Raw genomic sequence first — 14,739 nt, forward strand, 5'->3', positions numbered from 1 at the left:
CATGTTCTCAAGCGGCCAAGGCTCCGCCCCGCCGGGGCTTCACTGCAAAACTTCGTTCCTGACGCCTGGTCACTGTCACCGCACAGTGGACACATGTCCCGCTTTGGACCGAATTACTCGGCAGGACTGCAAGGTGACTTGCTAACGCCATCAGACAAGAAAGGAGAGCATGTGAAGCTGGAGAGGGAGGGGAGAAGCATTTGCAAATTCCTTAAAATACAAGTGGTACCTCTCCCCCATTCTTCAAAATTTTGTTACGAAAAGTTTTAAAGATACCTAAAAGTTCAAAGAATTTTACAGTGAACAGACATATATCTATCACCCAGATTCGTCCATTAACATTGTACTCTACTTGTTTCATTACACACCTACCCATCACCCACCCTCTCTCTCCACCCATCAAAACAGCTTATTTTTCTGATACATTTCAAAGTAGGTTGCAGACACTTCCCTCTAAACATCTCAGCCCTCAGTTTTTAAAGAAACATATTGAAGAGGTTGCTAATATTTATTTTCCTGCGCAGTACATTTCTATTTTCATGTTTTGTTCTTATAACCCTGTGAATGAGTTATTTATTTATTAAACTGAGATATAATTGACTATAACATTATTTTAGTTTCAGGTACACAACATAATGCTTTGGTATTTGTGTATTTGTATATATTGTGGAATAATCACCACCCTAAGTCTAGTTAACATCCATTACCACACGTAGTGACAACTTTTTTTTTTTCTTGTGATGAGAACTTTTGAGATCTATTCTGGTAGCAACTTTCAAATATACAATGAGGTTGGAATTTTTAATCCCATTTTACAGGCGTGGAAACTGAGGGTCAAGATAGGTGAGTAATTTGATGGAGCTGTGATTCAGTCTGTGTCTTTCACAGCAGATGTCCTCCCCTCCCTAACTTTGATGGCTTCACATTTTACTTGGAATAAAAGCAGAACTTCTCATGCATACAGCCATCCAGGACCCTGCACTGTCTGTCCCCTCCCTCCCTCACCAAAGCAGTCCAGTCTGCTTGGAGATGCATTCCCAGACCACCCTGTCTGAAGTTACCTCCCCCAGGGATGCTTTATTATCACCATATTTTATTTCTTTCTTAACATGTTTCACAATTAGGAATTACCTTGTTTTTACATTTGTTTGCTCATTATCTGATTCTCCGAGTAATGTAAGGATCTCCAGTATCTAGAACTGGGCCCAGAATGAGTCAGCGCTGAAGGAATATATTCATTAAGTGGATGAGTGTAGAATTCTGCTCAGCTCACCTAGTTGCTAACTCTCTAAGATATGAGATCTTGGGACATTAGGGTGTCAGGCCTACAAGCACTGCTGCCATCTTGCTTCTGGTCTGAAGAGAGAGCTAGCCCAGGGAAGGGTAGACTCGAGCAGGAGGCCTGACTGGACCTCCTGGTCCCCACTGTCCTTCAGCAGTTTTGTGAGAGTATTTTCAGTTATTTGCAGCTGAAGTCATCCTTTGCCGTTAGCTGACCACTTACCATGTACCCTCACTTTGCTTAGCATTTTAGAAATAGTATTTCTAGGCTTTGTAACATTGGAGGCTGGCATTAGCTCCAAGGGTGCCCTTGGGACAATTAGTAGCAGAGACCCCCTCTGAGCAGATGTAGCCGTGGGTCCCACTCACCTCTGCCCAGGATGTCCCTGGTGAAGGTGCAGCCTGAACCCCATTACAAGGTAGCATAGGTGCCATTGCTCCCGTTTTGCAGTGAGGAGACCCAGGCCCAGAGCGGAAGTGACTTGCCCAACGTCACATGGTTTAGCCACAGGCAGAGCTGGGAATCAAACCGTGTCTTTCAAAAGCTCATACCAAGTTTTAAAAACAATGTTTAGTTTTGACTTTAAATGACACATTTGAATAGAATGAAATAAAACCCCAAAATAAACATTTAAAATTGAGCTGTGTTGGTGGATTCTTTCCTCAGGCAAAGCCTACCAAAATGTTTTCAGTATTTTATTTTATTTGTGGCTTCGACAATAGACAAAATAAGGAATATGTCATAGATGTGCGTGTCACTCTTGCACAGGGGCCGTGGTGATGTTCCTTGTATCGTTCCAATTTTAGTATATGTGTGGCTGAAGTGAACACAGTATGGGTTTTTTAAAAAAGGCTTACTGAGATGTAAGTCACACACCATAGAGCTTACTCATTCCAAGGGTACAATTCAATGGCTTTCCGTATATACACAGAGTTGTGCAACCACCACCATAGTGAATTTTAGAATTTTAGAATTTCATCACTGCAAAAATAAACCTTGTACCCCTTAGCCCAGTCTTCCCTCCCCCTGGTCCCTGGAAACCACTAATCTGCTTTCTGTCTCTACAGAGTTGCCTGCTCTGGACATTTCACATAAATGGGGTCACATACCACGTGGTCCTTTGTGACTGGCATCCTTCACATAGCATAAGGATTTCAAGTTCATTTATGTGTAGCTTGTATCTGTACTTCATTCCTTTTCATGGCTGAATAATATTCTACTGTATGGGTATATCACATCTTATCTATTCATTTGTTGGTTAGTGGGCATTTCGTGTGTTTCCACTTTTTTTGCTATTACGAATAATGTTGCTATGAACATTCATGCCCAAGTTTTTGTATGGACATATGTTTTCATTTCTCTTGGGTACATACCTAGGAGTGAAATTGTTGGATCATATGATAAATCTATGTTTAATCATCTGAGGAACTTCCAGATGGTTTTCCAAAGTGGCTTCACCATTGTATGTTCTCACCAGCAGTGTCTCAGGGTTCCAATTTCTCCACATCCTCACAAACATTTTTTACTATCTGACTTTTTGGGGTTTCTTGTTTGTTTGTTTGTTTGTGTTTTTTTTTTTTTTTTTTTGGCTGTGCCGTGCTGCTGGCAGGATCTCAGTTCTTCAACCAGGGACTGAATCCAGGCCATGGCAGTGAAAGTGCAGAATCCTAACCACTAGGCCACCAGGGAATTCCCTGCTATCTGACTTTTAATGACAGCCCTCCTAGTGGCTGTGAAGTGGTATCTTGTTGTGGCTTTGATTTGCATTTCCCTGATGGCTAATGATGTTGAGCATCTTTTCATGTGCTTAATGGCCATGTGCATATCTTCATTGGAGAAATGTCTTTTCAGACGCTTTGCTCAGTTTTTAACTGGGCTATTCATCTTTTTATTATTGTCTCAGTGGGTTTTAGTAAGGGAATATGGGGCTGGCTGCATTAGCTCAGTGTCTGAACCACCTGGATACAGTGTATTGGAGAGCACTGTCTCTCATCTTAGAAAATCAGATTTTTCACATACAGTCTCCAGTAGATCCCAGGTCAAATAAAGAAAATTGGAGTAGGATACGCCAAGCCTTCGTAACACTGAGGAAGAACGCTTTCTGGCTGTGTGATCTTGGGTAAATTACTTAACTTTTTTGAGCCTCAGGTTTGGGTCCATTTTATAGGCTGATACTCTTCCTCTCAATCTGTGCGTGTCAGATGATTAGGAAAGTAGCACCTCTCACTCAGCACTAGCCCTGCGGCAGGCAATGCACTCAGCTCCAGGATGGATGAATGCTGTTTCCCTTCTCTTCCTGCTTCTCAAAGCTCAGCTCCAGTTCTCAGGGCTCAAAGGCTCAGATCACTTGAAGGAAAGTCACAGTTATTTCATCAGATTAACCACAATAACTACAGCTCACAATGGTTGAAGGAGAGGATGACATATCCAGATCTGATTTGGCCACGAGAGGTACTAGGGCCCTAAAAGGATGTTTCAGCAACATCTTCTGAGAGAGGATACCTGGTGGGCAGAGCTTCCTGGACCAGGGTTTTGTCTTTCCACTAGGCATAGCCTGCAGGTGATGCTGGCCGCCCTGGGGAGATGCTGGCCCCCACCCCCTCCACCTAGTCTGTTGGAAGGAAGGGCAGAAGAGGAGGCCACAGGGATGTGCACAGCGTGTGGACACACGTCACCCTGTGCACTAGCACACACGACTCGGTCAATGCCCTGGAATCGGACTCAACAAGATTACCCCTTTGTGAGGAGCACTCAGGGAAGCAAGAGATGTGCAGGCATTTCCTCTGTTCCCTACAGACTTTCTCTCATCAACCCAGCCTGGATTTAACTCAGCATTCCTTCCTTCCTTCCTTCCTTCCTTCCTTCCTTCCTCCCTCCCTCCCTCCCTCCCTTCCTTTTCTTCCTTCCTTCCAACTCAGCCTTCCTTCCTTCCTTCTCTTTCTTTCTTTTTCTTTCTTCCTTCCTTCCTTCCTTCCTTCCTTCTCTCTCTCTCTCTCTCTCTCTCTCTCTCTCTCTCTCTTTCTCTCTTTCTCTCTTTCTTTCACGTTTGTGGAGCATTTCCTCTGCACCAAGCATTGTTCTAGCCACTGAGGATTCAAATATCAATCCAACTCCAATGTGCTCATCACCAAGAAAGGGAGAAGTAGATGTTTGTGTATTGAGGTACCAGGTGAGCTTGGATTTAGAAGCTGTGCCAGCATCTTCAATGTCTAGGCAGATACAAAAATCACCTCAAGATGGGTTCTTCTGATCAGGGAAGAGCCACGGGCATAATTCCTATCGATATGCAAGGGGAGGGACAGTGGTACTCACATCCTGGGGGAAGAAGGGACAGGATGTTCGTCTGACCCCCACCCCCGGGCTGCCTCCCCCTCCAAGCACAGGTCTGTGGGGGATGCAGCTGGGGCAGGGGCAGGAATTGGGAAATGCACCAACTTGCCTTAGAAGCCTGGAAGCCTTGCAGAAAAAGAAGGAGTGACATTACAACCCTCTCTGGAGTTCAAGGACAGGGAAATTGAGGAGGAGTGTCTAACAGGGGGTCCCAACCAAGGCCTATGAAAGGAAGGACACCAAGGGTGTCAGAGTGGGAGCTCACAATGAGGGGAGGAGACACAGTGCCTAGTCCTGCCCCAGGCCCTCAGCATTTGTGAGCAGGCTCAGGCTGTCCCTGGATTGATGGTGACTGTGATCCAAACTCCTCAGTGTGTCCTTGTGCTTTGGGGGAACAGTGGTAGAGCTTGTGAGTGTGAACTAGAACAGTATGACCTTGAAGTTCAAGTGTGGAACCCCACTCTTTTTTATTTTATTTATTTTTTATTCAGCAGGTTCTTATTAGTTATCCATTTTATACATATTAGTGTATATATGTCAACCCCAATCTCCCAATTCATTCCACCACCACCACCCCTGCCACTTTCCCCCCTTGGTGTCCATACGTTTGTCCTCTACATCTGTGTCTCTATTTCTGCCCTTCAAACTGGTTCATCTGTACCATTTTTCTAGGTTCCACATATATGTTAATATACGATATTTGTTTTTCTCTTTCTGACTTACTTCACTCTGTATGTCAGTCTCTAGGTCCATCCACATCTCTACAAATGACCCAATTTCATTCCTTTTTATGGCTGAGTAATACTCCATTGTATATATGTACCACATCTTCTTTATCCATTCGTCTGTCGATGGGCATTTAGGTTGCTTCCATGTCCTGGCTATTGTAAATAGTGCTGCAATGAACATTAGGGTGCATGTGTCTTTTTGAATTATGGTTTTCTCTGGGTATATGCCTAGTAGTGGGATTGCTGGGTCATATGGTAATTCTATTTTTAGTTTTTCAAGGAACCTCCATACTGTTCTCCATAGTGGCTGTATCAATTTACATTCCCACCATGGAACCCCACTCTTGCTTGGACATATCTGGGCTAGCAAGACTCTTAGCTGGAAACAGGCAAGAGTGCCTTGCAGCTGTGCACTGGGTCAGTGTCCAACAGGGACAACAGGGGTCGGTCCAGAAGCCATTGTGCCAGTGGACCAGTCGGACTTCTGCATTCTCTCCTCTCCTTTCCTCTTCTCCTTGTCCTCCTCTTATTCCTCCTCCACAATCGCCTCTTTCTCCTCCCCCCTCCTCTCTCCCTGGTATTAGAAGTAGAATATCCCTTTGGATCAAGTAAACCCTTAAGTCCTTGGGCAGTTTAAGCTGGGGTAAGGGGAGAATGGGGGTAAGCTTCAAAAGGAGATGTTGGAATTCCCATAGGATCAGGTGGATGCTTAAATGGGTCATTAGAAAGGCAAAAACTAAATATAACTGTCCTTCTTGTCATCTGTGAAATGATTTTGCCAGAAATCCAGGCCTATGATTGAGTAACTTGGCCACTCTATTAGTCAGGAAATGTTAATTTCTTTAACAAAAAATCCTCAAGTCAGTGGGGTTTAAAATATATATACATGTAATATATGGCAATAGTGGTACAAAGAACTGGAGGTGGTTAATGGAACCATAATGTTGCAAGTTTCCCACATTTTATGTGAAACCACTAAAAATGTGGTTTTAAAAAGCCAATAGGGGAATTAAAATGGAATACTAAAAAATAATTGATTAATCCAAAAGACAGTAGGAAAGGAGGAATAGAAGATCAAAAAAGAGACGGGACAAATAGAAAACAAATAATAAAATGGTAGACCTAAACCCAACATATCAATATTTGTATTAAATGTAAGTGGTCAAAGCAGACCAATTAAAAGGCAGAGATTGTCAGACTGATGGAAAAGCAATATAGGTATTCCCACTTTTGGAAAGTTCACTTTACCCCACTTTGCTTTTAAGAAATCCCTGTATTAGTACATGTTTCTGCTAACTGAAAGAAATCTGAAGAGGATTTTTGCTTTTATGAAAAAAGGCAAAAAGTGATAATAGTGTTCAGCATTTGTTCTGCAGTGAGAAGTTATAGAGGCAGCATGCACCCCGAGGCAGTGAGGGGGCACTGCCAAGCTGCTGCCCTGGAAACTACACTCAGCACCTCAGCATCAAGCTGCCACATCTTTGAACTGTGTCTGTGAGCATCTGTGTTTTATCTCAATTTATCTTGTGTATCCATTAGCAAGATGTGTCCTGAGGTAATTGCTTCTTTGCTTTATGTCATTTCAGCTTACAAAAGGTTTCATAGAAATGCCCTACTTTTGGATAGCAGAGGAAACCTGAATTCTTCTTCATGCTGTTTATGAGAGACACTTTTTAAATGGTTTATTACAGGATATTAAATATAGTTCCCTATGCCATATAGTCAGGTCTTGTTGTTTATGCATTCTATATATAATAGTTTGCATGTGCTAATCCCAAACTCCCAGTCCATCCCTCCCTGACCCCTCTCCCCCTTGGCTACCACAAGTCTGTTCTCTATATCTGTGAGTCTGTTTCTGTTTCATAGATAAGTTCAGTTGTGTCATATTTTAGATTCCACATATAAGTGATATCATATATTTGTCTTTCTCTTTTTGACTTACTTCACTTAGTATGATAGTCTCTAGGTCCATCCATGTTGCCCAAATGGCGTTATTTCATTCTTATTTATGGTTGAGTAGTATTCCATTGTATATATATACCACATCTTCATTATCCGTTCATCTGTTGATGAACATTTAGGTTGTTTCCATGTCTTGGGTATTGTAAAGAGTGCTGCTATGAACATAAGGGTGCATGTATCTTTTCTCACACTTTTAATTTAAATAAACAGGCTGAAAGTAGAAGAATGGAAAACAATACCTTATGAAACCCGTAGTAAGTATAAGAAAGCTGGAGTGCCTATAATAATATTAGCCAAAATAGATGTCAAGGCAAGGAGTGTTACAAAAGATAACAAGGATCATTTCATAATGATTAAAGGACCAATTCATCAGGAAAACATACCCATCCTGTATGTGTATGTGCCTAATGACAGAGCATTCAAATGTATGGAACACAAACCAGTAAAATTGAAGGGAGAACTAGGCAAGTCCACAGTGACAGTTGAAGATTTTTAACACTCTTTTCTCAGTAACTGATAGAACAACTAGACAAAAATATCAGTAATGATACAGAAGATTTGAACACTATTAATTGCCTTGACCTAACCGATATGTAAAGACACCACATTCAACAAGAGCAGAATACACATTCTTTTCAAATGTATCTGGAAAATTTCAATAAAAGTCAAAAGACTAGAACAAAATAAAGGCTCAGCAGTGCAGGTTGCTGGGCTGATATTCAAACAACTCACTGGGTCATGACCTCAAAGCAACTGTGGGAGAGATGAGTAATTGGAAAGGGACATTTGCAAGTCATGAGTTAATTCAGGCAGCATTTTGCCTAAGAGATGAGTGCACATAGAAACTGGATTTGAAATAAATCCCTCATATTGTCCAGTCTGCCTGTTTCAGTCCCTGAGAATATTTGATAATTTACTTATCACTGAGTTAGGAACAAAGGGAGCTTAAAGTGGCCTGAACCTCAAATTTCCAGCTCTAGACTCTTCGGTTTTCGTTTTTCCCCAGTGCCTGCGAAGAATACTAATTATTCATAATGGAATCAGTCACGTTGACACACAATATTAAATAATATATGTTTTATTGAAGGGGCACATTGGGTTATAAAATGTGACATTCCAGATTTCTCTATAAGCAGACCTGATGTCTTATAACTTCTAGTCATGGTAAGCCTTGCGAAGGTTAGTGGTGGTTGATAACTGCCTCTCTTTCTCCCAGAGTGGGACTTTTCTGCCCCGATTCTCACCCATTTCCTTATCTTTCTGTGCTTTTATATCATCATCAGTGTGACTGTGAAAAGTGCTTTGGTTGTTTTAATAATAAAACAGCTCAGTGTGATTGAGGCCATGGAAACTAATTGTTAAGGTTACTGGAAATTCATAGGACCAGCTCCTTGGAGTAACTGTAAAGAACAATTTTATTCTGACACTTGAGCATCATATTCTGTCTTCTTTTTCTCCAAGTTTCTCTTTCTCCATCTATGCCCTTCCTACCCCCACCAGATGCAGACTCCTCAGTCACTGTGATAATGTGGGAAAGTGATAGCAGGGAAAAGTAGAAGTTCAAAGATAATCTCCCACCTGGGGGTCAAGTTGTCTAGTACTGGGGAGTCTAAAAAGGTGGGAAACAAAAGGAGAGTCTGAGTGTCTAATATTTTTTTTGTTTTTGCAAGAAGCTTTGGAATTTGCCTGTGGTGGGTGCAGGATAACCTCAGAATGTCAGCTCAGCTGTTCAGCCTTGGATCTCTTCTCTTAAAGATGCTTTCCCTGTAAAGTGACTCCACAGATGCCTTGTGTTTGATTCTTTATCATCCATGGCACTGGTGTCTGAGAGGTACTTGTCTCTTCCATGACCTTTCTGAGTCTTATTCAAAGTCATTTGCAGTAGCTATAATATGATCTATGGACTATTTCCAAATGTGCCTAATTGATATCATGGTGGCCAAAGAATGACCAGGTTACCTCAATTATTCCTCTTCCACCCACACCCTTCAGCGTCGTGTAGACTCTACCATTATCGCCATGTTAACCCAGACTTCAAGTATAACTCCCTTTTGGAGGCTCCAGTAGTAGGTAGGAAACTCGCCTGTTATCACAATAATTGCCCAAACCTATTGTCTACCTAGGCAAATTTATTTATTAGAATATATCTAATGAACACAGGGCAAATTTTCATTATGTAAATGAAGTATGTGGCAAATGGTACAAATTAGACTATTAAATGAAATAAGCTTCTCTCATTATGTTTAAAAAAATAGCTCTCTCTTTTTGAGTTCAGGGCCAGCTTCTTAAGCTCAGATTGCTAAGGTGCCATTATCCTCATTTTACAGATGAGAAAATGGAAAGGCAGTGAGTTTAAGTGATTTGCCAAAATTCATCTAGTAAGTTATCAAGTTATCCAGACTCCTTGCTTTTTCCACCACACCATGCTGTCTCAAAGCATTAAAGTGGGAGTTTGAAAGTTTTTTGATTACACAAGTCAGTTGACGTGGCCCTTGATGATATGAGTCATGAACTCTCATCTGGCAATTCAAGCCATGAAATGTTCCAAGATAAGATATGAGTTGGTAGGGCCCTTTACTTTGCAGTATTTGTGCATTTGATCTTCACTGATGTGCCCAGCACTGTTAACCCCTTTGTGACAAATACAATGAACTCTATTCAGTCTATGAACTCATGCTCTCCTGAACATCATTTTGATTGTTATCTGTAGGTGGGGTTTCTTAAGCAGAACAGTGCAAATCCCTGAAGATGTGTGTGATCTGACTCAGCTGCTCAGTCGACCAAGAGAATCATCCAAAGGTGCAGATTTGTGCCTCTAAAAACGAACGGTGGTCCTTCCACTCCTTTTGCCACCTGCTTCAAAGCTTCACTGCTTTGATTCCATTTTAGCATTTAATCTTCCATTTTTCTGCATAAAGAAAATTCAAGCCAACAGTGTGATTTCCCCCGACTTCCTGCCCACTTCATCTCTTCTCAAGACACATCTGCATCTCCACTCATTCTTGCTTCTTTCTCTCTAGTCAAAGTGAAAGAGGTATCCCTCCTCCTGGATGCATCAGTAGGGTCCAGACAGGAAGTGGAATTCATTCAGATGGTTTAAACGAGGAGACTTTTAAGGAAGGGTCTAATTATAGAGGGCATTTTTGGACAGGGTTTAAAGGAACAAACAAAAGATGTTGAAACACCCAGAGCTAGCAAAAATGAAAGTCATCACTGCCCTAGGGTTGAAGACACCATGGGAGGAAATTTTGTTACTAGAGTCTCTGAGATCTGGAGTTCTGGGAGGGCTTATGGTCATGGAGGGACAGGGTGCTGCCAGAGGGATGGGGCAGAGGCAGGTCTTGGCTGACATTGGCAGAACCCAACTGAAAGGTAGCTGTATCAGTCAGAGGAACAGAACAGTTATTTATCTACTATAGGAATTGGTTCGCACAACCGCGGAGGCTGACAAGTCCTGAGATCTGTAGGTGGCAAGCTGGAGACCCACGAAAGCTGATGGTGAAAGTTTTAGTCTGAGTGTAGGAGAGGACTGCTGTCCCAGCTCAAGCAGTCAGGCTGGAGAAGTTCCCTCTTATTCAGGCTTTTGGTTCTATTCAGGCCTTCAACTTGGATGAGGCCCACCATATTGGGGAGGGCAATCTGCTTTACTCAGTCTATTCATTCAAATGTTAATTTCATCCAAAAATGCCTTCACATACACACCCAGAATAATGTTTGACCAAAGATCTGGGCACCTCCTGGTCCAATCAAGTTGATAAAATTAAATCATCATGGTGGCCATCTTGGGAGACAATATGCTGCTCTCTGTAGGAATCAGTCTCCGGGAGCCCTGAGCAGAGCAGGGAAAGACACAGAACAAACAAAACTGTTGTACTAAATGGATTGAACTCTGTAGACTGGTTTCTGTTCTCCTCATCACTATTTTCAGTTATGCTCCAACTGGTCTTGGGCAAAACCGATTCTTTTTTAGCCACTCTGGGGTCCAATTAGCCTCTCATTTTCAGGTATTAAAAATCCAGTCCAATCTTAAACAAGACATTGATTTCTCAGGCTGTTCAAATATTCTTTCTTCCCCTCCCGACTCAGCTTCATCAGCCACCAGGGGGAAGTGGGTTCATGCCTGTCCTTTCTCTCTCCTGTTCCATGTCACACCCTCTGCCTCATGGCTGGCGTTCCCAGGGTGGATCCCAGAGGTAAGATGAGTGGGACTCTGGTCAAAGGTCTTTTGACTTAGCTGAGCTTTTGTTCCTACTTCTCCGTTGGCTGTTGAAGGCCCTCTGTGAGTCACACAGCTTGTATGAGGCATGTATTAGCTTGCTCTGAGACACCCCATGGTGGCCCTGGATCTACCATTTCCTGATGCAGACAATTCACCCTCTGAACCTCTTCTGACTCTCCCCAGCTCCTGTCCCCCCAGTGGTACACCCCACAGCCTCCTCTGTTGGAGTTTCCTCTCTGCAGCTGGCACTTAATCAGAGCAGGGTCCCTTCAGCACTTCTCTAACCCAGCTCCTCCCTCCAGCCTACACCTGGCCTGGGGGAACCCATGTACCTCTGTTTCCCAAATGGTGGTGGAGAATGGGCCCCTCTGCTGCCCCCTTTCAAGTGTCCCTTGGTGGGCTGCTGTAGCCAGGCCTGCAGGAGACTTCAATCTCTTTACCCCCAAATACCGGGGCATACATGTCAAACTCTCCCTTCTACTTCCTCAAATTAAAAAAAAAAAAAATTCTCTCTCACCATAAGGAAATCCTCTTTGAATCTCAGCCCAGTCTCACACAGGCTGTTGAGGGTGATATCAGCTGACTGGCATGTACTCTCTAGAACAGCAGTCCCCAGCCTTTTTGGCACCAAGTACCAGTTTCATGGAAGACAGTTTTTCCATGGATCAGGGTAAGGGGGGATTGGTTCAGGCGGTAATGCGAGTGGTGGGGAACGGCAGATGGAGCTTCACTCACTGGCCCGCCATCACCTCCTGCTGTGCAGCATGGTTTCTAACAGGCCGCGGATGGTACCGGTCCATGGCCGGGGGGTTGGGGAACCCCTGCTTTAGAAGGTAGAGGCAGGGCTGGGGCTAGGGTGAGGTGAGTGAGGCACTGTGTGGGTGTAAAATTTAAGAGAGCGCCAAAAACTTGGTGATCCAGGTAAGTGACATATTTTTATTTATTTATATATTTAAATTGAAGTATAGTTGATTTACACCATTGTGTTAATTTCTGCTGTACAGCAAAGTGGTTCAGTTATACAAACATATATATATATATATATATATATATATATACTCTTTTAAAAAATTTTCTTTTCCTTATGCTTTATCATAGGGTATTGAGTGTAGTTCCCTATGCTATACAGGAGGACCTGTTGTTTATCCATTCTGTATATAATAGCTTCAGGTAGGTAATACTTTAAATTTATTATTTATTTATTTTTGGCTGCGTTGGGTCTTCACTGCTGCGCGCGGGCTTTCTCTAGTTGCAGTGAGCGGGGGCTACTCTTCATTGCGGTGCGCGGGCATCTTATTGCGGTGGCTTTTCTTGTTGCGGAGCACGGGCTCTAGGCACGCGGGCTTCAGTAGTTGTGGCGCACGGGCTCAGTAGTTGCGGCGCACGGCCTCTAGAGCGCAGGCTCAGTAGTTGTGGCACACGGGCTTTGTTGCTCCGCGGCATGTGGGATCTTCCCGGATCAGGGCTCGAACCTGTGTCCCCCGCATTGGCCGGCAGATTCTTAACCACTGCGCCACCGGGGAAGCCCTAGGTAATACTTTAATGCAGTTAAAAAAAATCAAAATTAATGCAAAAAATTCCATGATGAACAAAATAACAAAAATTTAAAAACAGGATCAGAATGGCTGATTTTCCCTTTTGCCTCAGGCTCCAAGGTGGCTCATCAGGGCACCATAACTGATCATGTCTTTAGTTAAAACTTTGATATTTGGGGTCTTAATTTTGAATTTTTAAATACTACCCTATTTTGATTACTTACTTATCTTGATTACTGAGTTTTTGACACGCCCTTCAGTTTTGCCCAGAGCCAGTGCCTTGCATGCTTTATCCTAGCCTCTGTTCTCTGTCCAGGGCACCTAGCACACTGCCCCAGGCTTTGAGGTTTGGTCAAATTCCTGAGAAAATGGTTAAATTTCCCTTGCATCGCCTGGTCCATGTAGCCATCCCTGCTTTAGAGCTGGGCTGCCATTCGTCTTTCCAGACTCCTTTTCCAGCCTCCCCTGTCCCCGGGCCTGGTCATGCCACGGTCCTCCTAGTGCATGGGCACGCCCTGCCTCTGCCTCTGTGTCTGTGCTCATCCTTACCAGCTGCCTGGAATGCTGTTTGGAACTCCCCTGGCTTTGAGACTTCTCCTTGCCCTTTGGGAACAGTTCAGTCACCTTCTCTGTGAGGCCTTCTGTGGCCTCCCCAGAAAGAGAGACCCTCGTCCTGTTCATACTCCCTGAGTTACCCACATACTTCTGTTCCAGCAATGCTGACGTGGGCGAGGGAGTGTTGATAGTTTACCACAAACTTAGGGCCTTACAACAACCCAAATTTATTCTCTCTTACAGTCTGGAGGTCAGAAATCTGAGATCGAGGTGCCAGCAAGGCTACATTCCTTCTGGAGGCTTCAGAGGAGAATCCATTTCGTTGCCTTTTCCAGCTTCTAGAAGCCACCTGCATTCCTTGGCTCACGGACCCCTCCCTGTATCCCTCTAACCTCTGCTGCTGACTCAGACCCTGCTACTGACTCAGACCCTCAGCCTCCTCTTGTCACCTTTGGGATGACACTGGGCTCATCCTGATAATCCAGGATCATTTCCCATTTCAGGGTGCTAGGCTTAGTCCCCTCTGCAAAGTTGCCTTTGCCATGTAAGATCACGTGGTCACAGGTTCAGGGGATTAGCAGGTGAGCGTCTCTGGGGGCCCTGTTTTGCCTCCCTGAACTATCCATCCTGCCATGCTGGCCACGCCAGAATTGCAGTCATGGTTTTACTCTCCCTGCTTAGCACAAGGCTGAACATGAAGTTGGTCCTTCAAGTGGTCTTGCTGCATTGAAGGGAATTCACAAAGCTGGAGCCTTCCTTCCTGGAAGCTTTGCTATTAGCGCCCAGGGGCAGCCCTGGGAGTTCTCTGCAGGCCACAGCCCAGTCCCTCTGAACTTGAGTAGATGCCATCATAGAATCCTTCCCAGTTGGGGTGGCGGGGAGGGAAGCGTCCCAGATTGACCACCTTCTTCCATTTTACCTCGGTTTCTTTTCCTGGGTCTAATCGCTTTCATGAAAATCCACCGCACGTCTCCAGTGTGTTAAATATATATTTGGTTTTATGCTGTGCGTGTCTTCAAAACCTGAGAAAAAAACCCACGTTGAACCAATAATATGGTTTTACTTTCCCACGGTTTGTAGGAAATAGAGTTCCCAGCAGTTCAGGGTGATTTATCCAACCTCAGAGAA

At 43.7% G+C, this 14,739-nt stretch overlaps 1 non-coding gene across 1 annotated transcript; it reads right to left on the minus strand.

Moving 5' to 3' along the window:
• Positions 1-2,005: 2,005 nt before the first annotated feature.
• LOC131753903 (U6 spliceosomal RNA) lies at positions 2,006-2,112 on the minus strand. Its single transcript, XR_009334967.1, has one exon. It is a non-coding gene; the product is annotated as a U6 spliceosomal RNA (small nuclear RNA).
• Positions 2,113-14,739: the final 12,627 nt, after the last annotated feature.

Source organism: Kogia breviceps, chromosome 3, assembly GCF_026419965.1.
Source record: "Kogia breviceps isolate mKogBre1 chromosome 3, mKogBre1 haplotype 1, whole genome shotgun sequence".
Taxonomy (NCBI): Eukaryota; Metazoa; Chordata; class Mammalia; order Artiodactyla; family Physeteridae; genus Kogia; species Kogia breviceps.